Below are 16,336 nucleotides of genomic sequence, written 5' to 3' on the forward strand. Positions count from 1 at the left end.
GACCTCTTTGGATGGCCATTGGCTGAGGCGAGTTGGCCCATACTTGTGTAAAAGTATTGTTTCTCAGAGAAATAATGACTCCAGTATTACATCCAGCATATATCAGCACACCTTCTAAAAATAAAGATTCCTCAGTGAATCTTCTATTAACTGTTGAGGTCTAGCAGAAACCTTTAACTAATACAGAGCTTTGGCATTATGTGGAAGTTCTTCACACTTTTTTTTACAGGTTTCCTCACGGTTGCATATCTCATTAACAAAAATGGTTTGTTAATGAATCATACATTGAAGTGTCATTTGCTGAACAAAACCTGGATCTGCCAAGCATATTGCTTGAAAAAAACTTCAGGTGTGTAAGGCCTGTGGTATCTTTTCTTTTTGGGATCATGTTGGTCTAAAACAGGGATGCCAAACTCAACCAGTAAAAGGGCTATATTAAAAAATCTCATCAAATCTGGGGGCCAGAGAAAAAAATGTTTTATTTCATTTTTAATTAATGTTGAGCTTTTACTCAAAGAGGCTATTGTTTATTCAAAATATGCAAAAACTTCAACAACAAAATACAGACACTTGTAGTAGACCTTAAAATACTACATGGACACTAGAAATATTCCAAATTTAAACATCTCTAGGAGTTCACTTTTTTAAACCTACCTATTTGCTTGAATCAGACACCTGGCATCCTGTCTTTGCTCCAAGGTCATTAAGACTTGGGCTTAATTTCTGAGCTGCGGAGCTAATGTTAAGTGTTTATATTGGTTGAACTGCAGATGAAACGCAGCTAGTGTATTTGGTTATATGACTGATGTGGATGGATGGATGCATTTACATTTATAGCATTTGGCTGACGCTCTTATCCAGAGCGACTTACAATTTGATTATTTTTACATAGGTAGGCCAAGGCAGTGTTAGGAGTCTTGCCCAAGGACTCTTATTGGTATAGTGTAGGGTGTTTGCCCAGGTGGGGATTAAACCCCAGTCTACAGTGTAGAAGGAAGAAGTGTTAACCACTACACTATCCCAACCACCATTATCAACATTCCAAACCAATATCAACATTTTAAACTCGCTCAGAAGGTTCACTTGTCTTTTTGGACATCAAATAAAACAGCTATAGTCCCACGCAACTACTGGTTCCTATAACTGCCACTGTAAAGGAACTAAAGTCAGAAAGTTTCTTTAAAATGGAGCATTCCAATCAAACCACCCTGAATGAGCTTTCTTTATATCTCAATAACTGACACATGCACACAAAAAAATAATCAATCAAATTCCTCTTTAAAACCAAAACATTTGTATTTGGAGGATACTGAGGTGTTTTGCAGTGCATCAGTGAAGGCTGATACCCCTGCAGGTGGCAGCTATTTTCAAAGAAGGGCTTGCGGTCATGTCTAAACAGCCAAGCTTAACCAAACCCTTTCCTTGACCAGATGCAGTACTGGACACTGGGTTGTTTCTATCAACACACATTCGGCTGCTCTTTCCATCTGAATAGTATTATTTTAGATTTGTGCTGATTCACACAGGTTACAGCTTTCAGTCAAACAGCTGGCATCCTGTGACATCCTGTCAGAATTGCCGGTCGGTGGCTGAACATTCACACAGAGTTAGGAGACTAGCTGACTGACTGCTACACATTTATGAGGTAGCAGGTGTAGGTGTTAAAAAGGCTTGACAAGAGGCCTTCCTTTAGCTCTTAGTAATTTAATATAAACAAAACAAAAACAAATGGATGGAATTGCAGTGCATGCTGGGGACTGTAGTGCAATGCCCTGTGAAATGCGCTAATATTAACAGAAAATGTAAATATTTTTGCAGGCCAGATAGAATTGTGTGGCAGGCCTTGTGTTTGACACATGGGGCCTAAACTAAAATGCTAATTTTGGGATTGTTGTCATATTATAAGCATTATTTCCTGAAACAAGCAATATTGTATACATTATGTCCAAAACCAAAAAAAGACTCTCTACATAGAATGACATAATACAAGTAAAAATGTCTAAAAAGAAGTTAAAGGCACATATTATGGAAAACCTTTTCTTTTTTTTAATAAAAGAGTTTAATGTAGTTTCTAAGTATTGTACAATTTAAAATATGTATCTTTTTGGGATGTCATTTACATACATCTGCCTATCCAGCCTATGAGAATTTAGCCCCACCGATTCACACTAAAGAAAATTTATCAGGATGTTACTTAAAGAGCAATTCCATTGATTTTTCAAAATTTCTCAATAATGAAAGATTGCTGTGATGTAGACAGGTATTCAAAGGTGTTTGTTGCTTGTTGAAGTTAAATGCCTCAAAAAGCTCTCTTACAGAAAGTCATTGTTTGAAATTATGAATATGCTGCCTAATGCCTGAGACATTGTTGTTTTAGACAGTAAATATAATAGCTACAGTACTGTGCGAAAGTCTTAGGCACCCAAGACACATTTTCAAAGTCTATTTATTTATGTAGTATGTGTTTATTTGCTGAGAAAAGTGGTATTATTTGAATAGAAAAAATGTATAGAATATTAATTAATAATGAATATACACACACACACACACACACACACACACACACATATATATATATATATATATATATATATATATATATATATATATATATATACGTGTGTGTGTGTGTGTGTGTGTGTGTGTGTGTGTGTGTGTGTGTAAGCCCAGTATTATATGTAGTTAAAAACCAACTCCTGGTTTGACCAATCAGTGCTTCATTAAATTGTGCTCATGATGTAATTGATGATATTAACAAGTCTCTGTGGTGGCTGTGAAGGTGTCAAGGAAAAATATGGACCCCAGAAATTCTTGTTATTTTTTATTGTTTTCATCCATCCATCCATCCATCCATCCATCCATCCATCCATCCATCCATCCATTTTCTAAGCCGCTTCTCCATCAGGGTCGCGGGGGGTATTGTTTTCATGTTTATTTGAATTATGAATATGACTTTATTCTAATGTATATTGTGATAAACTCACTGCTGAGATAAATTGTTTAAAAATTTGCTTAGATGTCTAAAACTTTTACACAGTACTGTATATTTGAGTGTGATGGTTGTCTGATCACCACTGTAAATACATCTGAGCCAGTAGGTTTCTCTATAATGAATAATCTCACATTAAACCATTCAATGACTTTATTTACATCCTAACAGGTGTATTATGGAAAATTGCTACCCAACTGTCACCACCTTTGGCCTTTGCGCATGCCCTGATTTGTTGCACTATTGTCTACACTGAGTGGTGGAGACACTGGGGGTAAATTACTGGCTGACGTAAACGATGACTATGTTTGGGTCTTTAAGAGTATTTGGAGTGAGGTGGGCAGTTAAACGGCCTGAATGCATAATGAGGGCACTGTGTGTAATCTAAATTGAGTTGTAAAGAGTTGGACAATAGGCAGGCAATCGTTGCAGGGTAATTAGCTCAGCTAGTGTGTGTGTGGCGGGGGGTGGGCGTTAGGAACATGATGGAGGTGGGGCTGCTTGCGATTCTTATTTATAGAAGTATGTCTTTGTATACGTAGGCATCTTTTTTCTGTGGGCGTGTGGTTGATTATGTAAATAGCAGACAGCAAATTGCACAAGAACAGTCATGTGGTGACCAGGTCAACGCCAACAGATGATAATGCTTCATGTTCTACATAACTGAGTGAGCTATTAGAAAAGGATCAAGAGAAAATCAAGCCTGTGGTGCATTGATGTGTCCACTGCGCACAAAGGCCTTTGTCCTTGTGTCACAATAACTGGCGTACAGAGCTAAGGAGGAAGTCCAGGCAGCAGGGATTTGGCCATTGTCGTTACAGAGTCACTGGAGTTCTTAGCCTGACTGATCCCTCAGATTCCTCTTACTCACTCATAAACATTCTCTGTCCAAAAGTGTGTTCCTAATTACGCCTTAGAGAGCACTGCAGTGAGTAGAAGTTTCCAACTAATAGCTCCATTGTGTACATCACATAGCAAAAATATCCCATTGCTAACAACAGCAGCAGTAGCCATTTCAAACTCTCATTTTTGTCAGTACCTTTGCTGATATGTATAGATATGAGCAAAAGTACATATTACACAGTCTCAGACACCACATACACACCTTTAATTGAGACTGCTTAGGCAAGGATATGATATTTTTTGCACAAATGCTAATAGGAGTAGCTTTATTATGCTTGTTAGCTACCTTAGCCTCATAGTGACAGTGTGAAAGTAATGACTTGAAAAAACCAATTCACACAATTTTCCACTTAACCAAGTCTAGTAGTAAGTCAAATGTCTACATTTTGCTGCTTTAGTTTAGCACTGCAGCTATGAGGCTAATGTTTCTAGCCAACACTACAGACAGTAGAGACATGTGGATGCTAGATTTCAGTTCCAAAGTTAATTGTTTTTTTTTTAAATTATGATTAACCGTTACTTATTGTGAATTGTGAATTCCATGCTAAGCTGGTTTGTGCTGCAGAGTGTGCTGGTCTGTAGCTGGTTTAGCGCCTAGCTTTGACAAGCATGAGCAGCAACCAAAGCACAGCATGCTGGTTTTGGTAGTGATCAGAATAAAAACTTCCATTAATGCCGACCAGCATCCAAAACACAACACATTGCTGGTTTGACCACCCATGCTGGTGGGTGCTGTTTTTTTCTAGCATTAAATCTGTATTGTCCACATGTCTGCACGACTTTGGCTACTTGGCTATACAAGTTTTGTTCATTTTTATGGTTTACAGTAAGTGATATATCTACAAGTCTCCATAACCTCAGTGAAATGGATTGAGTGAGCTAAGAGATGTTTTGTGTATTAACTGAAATGATTTGGGTTTATATTGACTTCTAGTGTTTGTTAGCAACGTTAGGCTGGTAAGTTTAGTGCATAACTAAAGAAGCAAAATTTGGACTCCAAATTTGTCTTGGTTGATCAACTTTATCTGACGTCAGCGGAACTAGTCCTTTAAAGCCTACTTTAAGGGGAAAACTGAATTTTTTTTCCCCAAGCCTGCATTAAGGGGAAAACAGTTTTTTAACTGTTGCTTTAACTAGTGCTTTTTTTTGTTTCTCTCAGTAAATTGTCATATTGGTTTGTTTGTCTACTTCTATGGAAAAACAATGCTAGCTATAAGATAATTGAAACACCCTGAATTTTATCTCAGCTTGACAATCAAAAAAGTGATTGTTATGCATATATGTGTTCTGTTCACAAGAGTCAAGAATGTGGGTGTTCTCAGTTCCTCAGCATTATTGCTGTGTTGTTATGGAGATGCTCTCATTTCTTCAAAAAGTTGCACGCTAAGCTAAAACAGGGGTCACTTTTGCTCACTGCACTGCAGCAGTGGTGGCATACTGATGTCCTGGTGTCCTACGTTGTCAAAGCTAACAATGAAATTGAGCAGGTTTGAAGTGACGACACTGAATTTTTCATCATTGAAATGTTAACTAATAAATTGTATTGGGATAATTAGTCAGAAAATCAAAGAAAACGTCACACAGGACTATAAAACAGTGGAAAATATATTTTACTGTATACAGTTGTATGCAAAGGTTTGAATACTCCCAGTCAATTTATATGTTTTGTGGATTTTGTAAGTGAAAATAAGTTAACACATCCTCTATATTGAACTTAAATATGTTAATTTCTTGCTTTTTTGTGCTGTTTCTATTTCGTCCATTACTTTTGCACAGGCCACGTATTAATGTATTTGAATTCAACAAATATTGTATAACTCTGCAATAAAACGTGCATCCTCTGTAGAGGATATGTTAACTTATTATAATATAAATTAAGAAAACTTGTCATTTGAACAGGGTATGCAACCTATTGCATACAATTGTAACTTTTCATATGGCCACAACAGAAATATCATATGAAATTAATCACATACTCTAAATTCATATATTTTGATGCAAGTTCTGTGCTACGATTTCCCCAGGTTACTATGAAACAATGCTAATATAGATGTATGCACGATCTCCCTGGGCTGCCACTAACAATTCTTTAATAACATTTTTGGTTTAATAAATCAGATCTTTTCTCTTGCAGAGGGAAATGTCTGTAGGCTACTCTAAAGGCAATGTACTGAAGATAACAATACTTGGTGGTTTATTTTCTAGATGTATTTAGATTAACAGGGCAATAAATCACTTCTTTAGAAATGAAAGGAAACACTATGTTTAAACAGGCAAACAGTAAAAGCATACGTGCCAAACATTGCACCATTTCTATTGCAACATGCTTTCTCCACAAACCTTCCTCTTTTGGACGCAGGCCTTTTACACAGGCCTGAGATCAGCCTTGAGGTTTCTTTCACAATTAGCATTAAGACTCAGAGCAGTGCAGACTGTTTGTGGAGCAGCGCTAATGGCACAGAATAGAGCCCTCACAGGAAGTGAGAAAAGTGTGGGTGCTTGTATTCACTTTACTCAGATGCTAATCTATGGCATAATCCACATCACTGTTTCACAGGAAGGTGAGGTACAGTAGAAATGGGAACTTGAGTACATTGGCCCCAATATCAGTTAACTTTGGTTCTTCACTAACATGACAGACCTGCACAATATAGACAAAAACATAGTGCAGTTACGTCATACAACTTTGTACAACACCTAGTTCCAACCACACAGTTGGACTGATGTGTGGCATGATATGTCTGATTATAGTCAAGAACAGTTTAAAGCTGGTCTAAAAACGCATCTATTTTCTTTCGCATTTCACCCAAATTAATTTTCCATTTCTCCTTTTATTCTATGTGTAATTTTTTTTCTGAATTGTTTTTAATTACTCTTTTTACATTAGTCTGTATTTATTGTGTGATTTTATTGTTTTATATTTTATTTATATTATTCAAAATTATCATTACACTTTGTACAGCACTTTGGCCAACTGACGTTGTTTTTAAATGTGCTTTATAAATAAATTTGACATTGACATTTGACATAGCACATTATGTGAACCAAGCAACAGTCACTAAGCTGTTGCTAACTGGTAGCAACACTTCAAGAAACAGAAAAAGAAATAGCAAAATGTCACGTGGAAAGCAGTAGTAAACGGTGACTCAGGACGTCTTAAAGAACCAATCCTTTGGGCTTTGTTACTTTGTTAGCTAAAGTGACATGAGCTAGTTCAATTATATTAGCATTCCTGTTCGCTTACATTGAATGAGTGTTTTTGCTCATATTTTCACACTGGTCAGAAAAAATATATAAGATTTGTTGACTTTACACATACTTCTGTGTATATGAAGACATTTGTGTGAGTGCATGCAAACAGCACAGAACAATGCAGTGTATCATTTTACATCAGCTGCTGAGCTAAGCAAAGTAGATAACTAGCCAAATGAGACACTTTTGAATGGCATAAAATAAAAAAGACAATTGGTAATAATCGTGGTTATTATGATGGTTCCAACTGTCTCAAGCAGGTGGGAATTTAACTAAAACTAGAACCATAACTTCTGTTTTTCCTATTTGGTCAGTTCCTGTTTTTGAATATGCACTGGACAAACACATACTGTAGGTCTTCAGTTCAGCCATAAACATCACAATTTAAAAGCTAAAAAAAACAAAACACCCAGCAGTAATGCTAATTCTGCTAGTGCCACTAAAAGACATTTGAACTGTATTTTAGCACTAAGCTAACCCTGGTGCACCTGTGCATTCTTTAGCCAAATTAGTGTAAATATTTGAAGCTTGTAAAAACATTATATTTTACCTCAAATGTTGCAGCTTTACAGTGACCTTTTCAGAAAAGAGTCTAGCATAGAGCAGCCACTGTTTTCCATTTATAATAAATAACTGAAACCTGCTTAGGCTACTTGGATACTGTATATTATTACTAATATGCATATTTGTGTATTAGTAGTCAATCTAATGCACAAGGCCTTTGTTTCAACTAGTGGAAGCTTAACCAATAGGAGAGCTCACTTGGCTGAATCTACGTAAAATTCTGATTGATCATTTACATTATGCAGCCTTTTGTGATATATTGGAATCACAAAAGCCAAAAAAAACACAATAATGATTAATAAGCATTGTACAACCTTAATGTATTGTCTTTTTCATAGCAAAACTTTGTCTCACAGAAATAGTAACCTTACAGAAAAGAAAAACTTGTATTGTAATGTAAATTAGTATAAAGTGATTCTGTACTATTTCTGTTTTTAACATTATAAACTTCATTGGATTTATACAGAAACTGATCTGAGATTGGTGGTCTTGCTCAACTTGTTTGACTTTAATAATACACTCTCAAGCTTTTAAGGCTCTGTGTTGTGCTCCGTTGAGCTAAACGAGCCTCTCTCCATGTAGCAACGGACCTAAACAAATGAGAAACCTAATGCAAATACTGATCCCACAAGAGGTTCATGTAAAACTCTTTTAAACAGGAAAAACTGCTATGTTGCAGGAAGCATGGCCAAGTGGCCTTAGCATTTGCTTTCCTACATCTGTGCATACAGTCGCATGCAAAAGTCAAATTTACACATTTTGTGGGTTTTCACAACACACTTAGATCTGACATTTTTTCTGCAGGTTGTACTTCACAATTCTCACAAATTTGCTGGGTTTAACATATAGAGAAGAAGTAACATGTAAAAGGTCACATTTTATGTTTTGTTTGCTCCCCAGTATGTTACATTCAGCAAATACATAGTAATTGTGCATTAAATTGTGTAGAAATGTGTTCTCTGTAGAGGATGCATTAACTTATTAAAAGGGTGCCCAAACTTTTGCACATGGCTGTATACTGGATGGCTTCTTGCTCTGTGTCTCAGAAAGGAAGCCAGGAGTTGACTCTTTTTACCAACTACAATATTTGGTTTCCATGAGGGAGTTTTTAAGGCTATGGCAACACTTCTCCAGCCATGACAAACTGATTATTCTCCAACAATTACAAATGAAAGAAAGAGACAACAGAAAAGACAAAACATAAAAGCTAAATGAGAAAAATCCTCATAGTGAAGCTTAAACTGAATCATTAAGTGCATCGTTTCATTTCGTATTGTTGAGGGGTCTGTTTTGTTTGTCTGTGGCACCATGGTGAGATATGAGCTTGTGTGCTGAGGACTGAAAAAGAAAGAGAGGGCAAGTGAGAGTGAGAGAGAGAGGGGGTGAGAGAGAGACAGAGAGGATGCAGATATGTGGCCCACATGTGCAGAGAGGATGTGGTGGAGGGATTGGGGCAGGAAACGCATCACAATGTCTGTGAGTTAAAAAAAGACAATGCATGCCAACTGTTCTTTCCAGAAACAGAAACATTTGTTGGTAACATTTCCAGGGGTATTTACAGGGACCACGCACACTACTGTACACCCACCATGAGCTTTTAGCCCCTTAATCCCTGTACAAGGGCTCAAACCTTAGTTCCTTACTCTATAGAACTACATACCTTACCTATTAGATTCATATTAGTTACCAAGTAATTCACAATACTGTGTGATTGAAGTTTTCTTAAGATTATTTAGACTTAATCTGTGACTGGAAAACAGATTACATTTATTAGTACCATGGGTAGCAGTAGTATTCACAGTAGTAGTAGTAGTAGCAAGAATGGCAGTAATAGCAGTAGTAGTACTTCTAGTAATAGTAGTAACTGCTTAGTTAATATTTAAAAATAGTAATGGTATTAACATTGGTGGTATCAATGGTAGTAGTAGTAGTAGGAGTAGTAGTACTACTAGTAACACTACTAGCAGTAGCTGTTATGATAATAATAGTAATAGTAGTAACAGTAGAATTAGCAGTAGTAGTCATAGTAATAGTAACAATAATAGAAGAAGTAGTAGTAATGGCAGTAGTAGCAGGAACAGCAATAGTAATAGTTATGACAAAACACGTAAGAGTACAATGAAAAAAATTTACAGTTCCATCACTGGGACACTGTAGAGCCTAATGAAGGAGGAGCAATAAGAGTAACATAGTAGTAGTAGTAGTAGTTGTTGTAGTAGTAGTAGTAGTAATGGTAGTAGCTGTTGTAGTAATCATAATAACAGTAATAGTAGTAATAGAAATATTAATAGGAGTACAAGTAGTCATCATAAAAATAGTGGTAACAGAAGTAATAATAGCAGTAATATTAATAGTCATAAGAATGAGTAGTCATAATAATAATAATGTGATAGTAGCTGTCGCCTCACAGCAAGGAGGGCCTGGGTTCGATTCCCCGGCCAGGCGACCAGGGTCCTCTCTGTGTGGAGTTTGCATGTTCTCCCAGTGTCTGCGTGGGTTTCCTCCGGGTTCTCCAGTTTCCTCCCACAGTCCAAAGACATGCAGTCAGGCCAATTGGACATGCTACGTTGCCCCTGGCTGTGAGTGTGTGAGTGACTGTCTGTGTTTGTCTGTCTGCCCTGCGATGGACTGGCGACCTGTCCAGGGTGTATCCTGCCTTCCGCTGGGATAGGCTTCAGCACCCCCCCGCGACTCAGATGGCGAAGTGGCTTAGAAAATGGATGGATGGATGGATGGATGGATGGATGGATGATAATAGCTGCCACACTAGTTATAGTAATACAAGTAATTAAAATTAAATGGTAGCAAGTAGTTGTAGTAGTAATAATGTTAATGGATTAATAGTAGTTCTATTAGTGACAGAAGTAGTAGTAGTAGTAGTGAATATTTTGTAATAGAATTCACATTAATAGTAATAAAAGACGTAGAAGTAGGAGTAGTAGTAATAGTCATAGTAATAGAGTTGTAATAGCAATGGTAGTAATAGAAGTAGTAGCAGTATTAGTAGTATTAGTGTAGTAATATTGAAGTAAAAGTAGAATTAGTACAGACAGTAAATCATTTAACCAGACTTTTATTGTTCATCATGGGAATCAAACCAAGTGCATCTCTGAACTGTGCATGTAACATTATGCAAGGAAGATCAAGGCAGAGATCTTATGTAAGCATTAGATCAATTAAGAACTGTTTGAAAGATTGATTATAATAAAGAAAGAATTCATTAGTAAAGTAAAAGTAAAATTCCACCATACAGAAAGCACACATGGTTTTTTTGCTATGCTTCAAATACTTGAACAGTGTCTTATTTTGCTATTTTCTCATTATTGCTTTCAACAGTTGCAGTTAACCTCTTTCTGTAGTGCCATCAACTCTGGCATTTGTAATTTCGTTTTAATATCAATCTATATTTGAAAGTATGGAGAAAAGTCTAATTAGCATTTCCATTTGGCACTGATCTCACAGAATGACTCAACCTGGACAGTTTGAGGGCTTTCCATGTAAACTTGGGACTTTCCCTCATCCTTAAATGTCCTGTTACATTGAGGTGGACTGTTTATATTCAACTGTAATTCCTCCCACAGCAGGTGAGTAAACAGTATCCTTCAGTCACAGGTAGGTCACTTGTGTTTGTTAGTGGGCAGATGATAGACTTCTCTGAAAGACATCCTCTCATTACTTGATTTTCCATCTTTACACCATCTGAGCTAATGACATGCAGGGGTTCTTCATGACTGTGATTTCAGCCCTTTTCCAGCCTACCTGTGTTCTAAAACTGAAAAACATGGCACTTTGATTTTACTTGATTTAAATGTGTTTATCATTTCCATTACAATAAAACACATTATATGTAGAAAAAAGTTTCTATTGAAATAGAGGATCAATTAAAAGGCAGTTTATCTCTACTTCACTGCAGTAACAGCTTCTACTGTTCTGGGGAGGCTTTACACGGCTTTAGATGTTGGAACATTGCTGTCAAGATTTTATTGCATTCAGCCACAAGAACAGGACCGATGTTGGACAATCAGATTTGGATTACTCCAACTCATCTGAAATGTATTGGATGGAGCCCCAAATCTACAGAGAACATGGTTCAAGTGCTCCACAGCTCAATGCAGGGGGGCGTCCCATTCTATGGTCAGTGCTTTTCAATGGGGATTATACAAGATGTGGGTGCACAATAGAACATCGGTGTCAGCAAGCTGCTGGAAACATCTGAATTCAATTCAATACATTTTTTTCAGTGTAGATAAAACAGTAGAGATTGATACAGTACTACCAACCACAAAAACTGGTGGTTAGTAGTACTGTACCAATCTCAACCATTTACAACCACCAATTTTTGTGGTTGGTAGCAATTTCACTACAACAAACAACAACTGCTATCACCGCTATTGCTAGTACTACTACTTGTTCTTTTTCTAATAATAATAATAACCATTAGGTCTTTAATATCAATCTATCAATCTATATTAGATCTTTAATATCAATGTATATCAATTATTCTTATTTTTATTATCATTGTTGTTGTTGTTGTGTGTTTAATAGATTTTTTTGTGTTTACATCCAATAAATTTACATTTAATAAGAATTGTATGGGACTTTATCATCGTTCCTGCTGAATGCGAGTGAAGTTACTATGAGTGTTTGCAGAGTGATGAATTTAGCATTCTCTCCATGTTTGATAATTCCGGCAGAATTGAAATGCAGCTTTAACTATCAGCCTAAATTAGACTAATAGCTGGGCTAATTGTAGCTAAATTGCAGTTAAAATGCTAATGCAGTGTCATGGTTTCATTTGAATGGCTCCTCTTGCATGCAGCGCTCTATTAACACAATAACACAAATCTGTGTGTTGATGACCCCTATGCTAGGCTTATTTGGTCAGAGATAAATACACCCCCCCCCCCACCCCCCACCCCCACACATGTGCATTTCTATAAAAGCGGTGTTATGCTGATGGGCCAGGCTGATTCAGCGTGCCTGCTGCTGCTGATGGTTGAGTTTAAGTTCTGGAGCAGAACAGACAGCTGCTGGGCTCACAGGCTCTTTTATGGAGTGGGTTCAAGCCCACACCTGCTGGCTTAAAGAGCAGAAAAATACTTAAGTTCACATTAGGGAGAGTATGCCAGAAGACTTGTCAAGATATGTCTGTATGTAATTTAACCCCTTAAACCCACTACAGTTCCTCACTTTCAGAACTCCACAAATTATGCATTAGTTATACCATAATTACTGAATCATTCATAGTAGTTACTGTATAATCAGCTCTAAGATTAAACATAGAATAACAATGTATTTACTAAAGAAAATGGTTCTATATAGAATCGTGAACACAAAAAGAACCCTTTCCATGATTAAACAGTCCTTTGCATTATGAAAGGGTTCTTCAGATTGATGGAGCATGTGCTGTAGATTTTAGACAATGGTTCTATATAGCACCAAAAAGGTTTCTTCTATTATTTCAAGCTTGACATCATAACAATAAAAGAACCCTTTTTGGTGCTGTAAAGAACCATTTTCAGAAAAGGTTGAAGAGAACCCTTGAAGAAGCATAATTTTTAAGAGTATAGGGTGAAAAAGGCCAACTACATAGAAAAAATTAATGGGTTGAATTTACTTGATTGTAGTGTGCACATCATTTCCATATGAATAAAATCTATTACATGAACACATTTTTTTGTATGTTGATAAATATTTTATTCATATGGAAATTATGTACACATTTAAGTTTAGTCAGTTCAATCAGTGATCAGTTCAATCAGAAAATGAGCCAATCTGATTTTTTTGTAATATGTAGGCAGATGCAACCAACTCATTAAACGATGGCCTACCGTGTCAGATTAATCCCTAACATGATTAGGAGGTGGTAGTAATTGACACTAGGTGGGAAAACCTTCATAAAAACCACAGTAAGCACAACTGTCTTCTGAGGCCTAGCCTTATGACAGCCCCACATATGTCACAAACTGCTATAGTCTAACCATGTTTCAGTTAGTTGTTAGAAATTGGGCTCTTTACTGAAAGAATGACTTAAAACGGCTAAATACAGGGTCAAATGTTGTGGTGTCTAGGTGAGGACGAACCAGAGGGAACACTGTGCATGCTAGAAACTGCTCTTTTATTGAACAGGCAGTAGGGGAGAATCACCACCCAATGCTATTCGAGCGGCCAGGATAGCAGACAGGCCACTTCCAGCCATACAGTTTCTCTTTGAGTGCATTTACATGTACTCAATAATCCAATCATAACTGGATTTCTGCAGTTGTCTGATTATTCAAATGATCATGTAAACAGCATACTCCAATTTCTTAGACTGGAGTAGGGTCTAGAAGTCTGATTAAGTAATCTGATAAAGAGAGCTGGATTTCTCAGTGCATGTAAACTCTTTCCTGGATTTCTTTCAGATTTCTCAGTCTGCGTATGCGTAAAAATAGATGGCAGTACCAGAAATGCAGCGTTGCCACAAAATAGAAGCAAAACACCCTTGGAGTGAAGCTGAAAACAAATAAATGCTTAACAAAATCAAGGACTCAAATCTTTTGGATAATGTATGTTCATACTTTCAAGTGTGTGTGTTTTTTTTCTAAAATCTACAGTATAAAATTAGATTTTTACACAACGTTTACATCACATTTATTGTCCGGTTGCAAAGCAGAAATACGATTACTACCTGACTCATGTAGACCTGCAGTTTCCCATTATCTGATTGCTCAAGTGTTGATGTGGTGATCGGATTACTGACAAAATCTGATTTTCTGCAGTAGCACTGACACCAACTACCCCAAAGCCCAGCACAGAATAGCAACAATAACACAGGTGCACATCTTAGAGTGAACAACAGCAACATAAACATTAAATATCTAGCCTTACAGGGAGTGCAGTGCCTTCCGAGAGCCACGCAGCTCTTTCATATGGCTATGCCTTGCAGTGGCAGGACACCACCATGTTCTAATATGTCGATGTTTATTAGAACCCTAAAATAAAACATATGGAATGTCTTTCACAGGGCGCAAATCTCTGTTTAATCTATAACAGACAAAACCTCATGTACATTGCTGATCACTTAGAGCAAACATACTACTAGAATCCCATAGAGGTGCTAACAGAAAGTAGCAGTATAGCAGAGGTAGTTTTTCCCTTGTTTTTGACAGATTTTGACAGATCTTGCTCTAACAGTTATGGTTCTCCACTGTTTTTCACTTTTTACTTTCCAGTGTATGTAAAAGACCACCATACACCCCCCACATCCAGTGTTTGAAACCGGAGACAGTTGTGCAGTTGTGGTACATTTGAACAGCAGGCTAATCTAACCCGCCTTCCGCCCTCAGTTTCAGTTGGAGAGTTGGTTCCTCTTTTTTGGTGGTTTATGATGTTTGCTGCCAGAAATTAGTTCTGATAAAGCGTTATCAGCAGAGACGTCATGCTGTAAGTGGAAACCATCTGCCAGCCATTATACTCTGTGTGTACTTCTCATCCTGTGGCTAATGCTTGTTACTTGGCATTTTGAAATTAGCGGACATCTGTCTAAAAGATTAGCCTGATTACCAATAAGCATTCAAAATTTGTTTCCAAGATATAAAGTCATTGTGACCACTGCTGTGTGTTACGCAATAACTCTCTGGCCTGTTGTCCGGAAAATGTGATTGCGTGTTTGTGCATGAGTTTGCGTTACCTAGAGGACAGAATAGCACTCCTCATGATGTTTTATGGCCATTCAGAAGGACTCCAAGAAGGACAGGATGTTGCCGCCGTCAAGCGGGCTGACTGTCTCTCATACAGGATGCATAAAGAAAGAGAGCACTGCTCGGCTACAACAAGCACAAATTAATACATCTAAATGACTCTTTTTCTATATCTACACTATTTAAAAAAAAGGTCTCCTGATATTTCTGAGGAAATATCTAGATGAATAGACTAATACTAAATTATTGAGGAAAATATCTTATTACATTCACGTACATTAAAGAGAAAATCCAATTCTTTTTTAAGATTTTTTGAGAGTTAAATGCCACTGAAAGCTACCTCATGCAAAATATATTACATGGAATTGCTAAGGATCTTTTTCTTGATGCCTAAGACATTGTTTTCCAATCATTTTTGCTATAATTTTGGCCTAAAATGCAATTTAAAAAACAAAAGCAGTGTGGTAGAAGCAAGACATATTTTTTCACCACTCAATTTTAACAATTACCATATGGCATAAAACTCAGAAGACATGCAGGTTTACTGGTCACTTTATATAACACATAAATCTATTATAGACATGAGCCCTGGTTCCTATCACCACTGTAAAGAAATCAGTTACTCTATATCTCGCATTTCACATTAAATCCCTCTGAATCACATCTCAAAAAAGGGTTTGAAGATTCAAAACATACTAACCACTACATAATCCATATAATCCATATATGAAAACTAAGCTGTTCATTATTTATTGTTTATTTATTGTTTTTTGTGATGTCATAAAAGCCAACACATTACATATATCCACCTATTCAGCCTATATTGGTTAAGCTCCACCCATTCACACTAAAGTAATAGGCACTGCTTTTTAAGCAAGGCCCAATACAGGGCAGAGGTCATTTACACATATCAGTCTTAAAGGCACAGCAACGAAAGCCTGCTTTA

Source organism: Pygocentrus nattereri, chromosome 9 (assembly GCF_015220715.1).
Source record: "Pygocentrus nattereri isolate fPygNat1 chromosome 9, fPygNat1.pri, whole genome shotgun sequence".
NCBI lineage: Eukaryota > Metazoa > Chordata > Actinopteri > Characiformes > Serrasalmidae > Pygocentrus > Pygocentrus nattereri.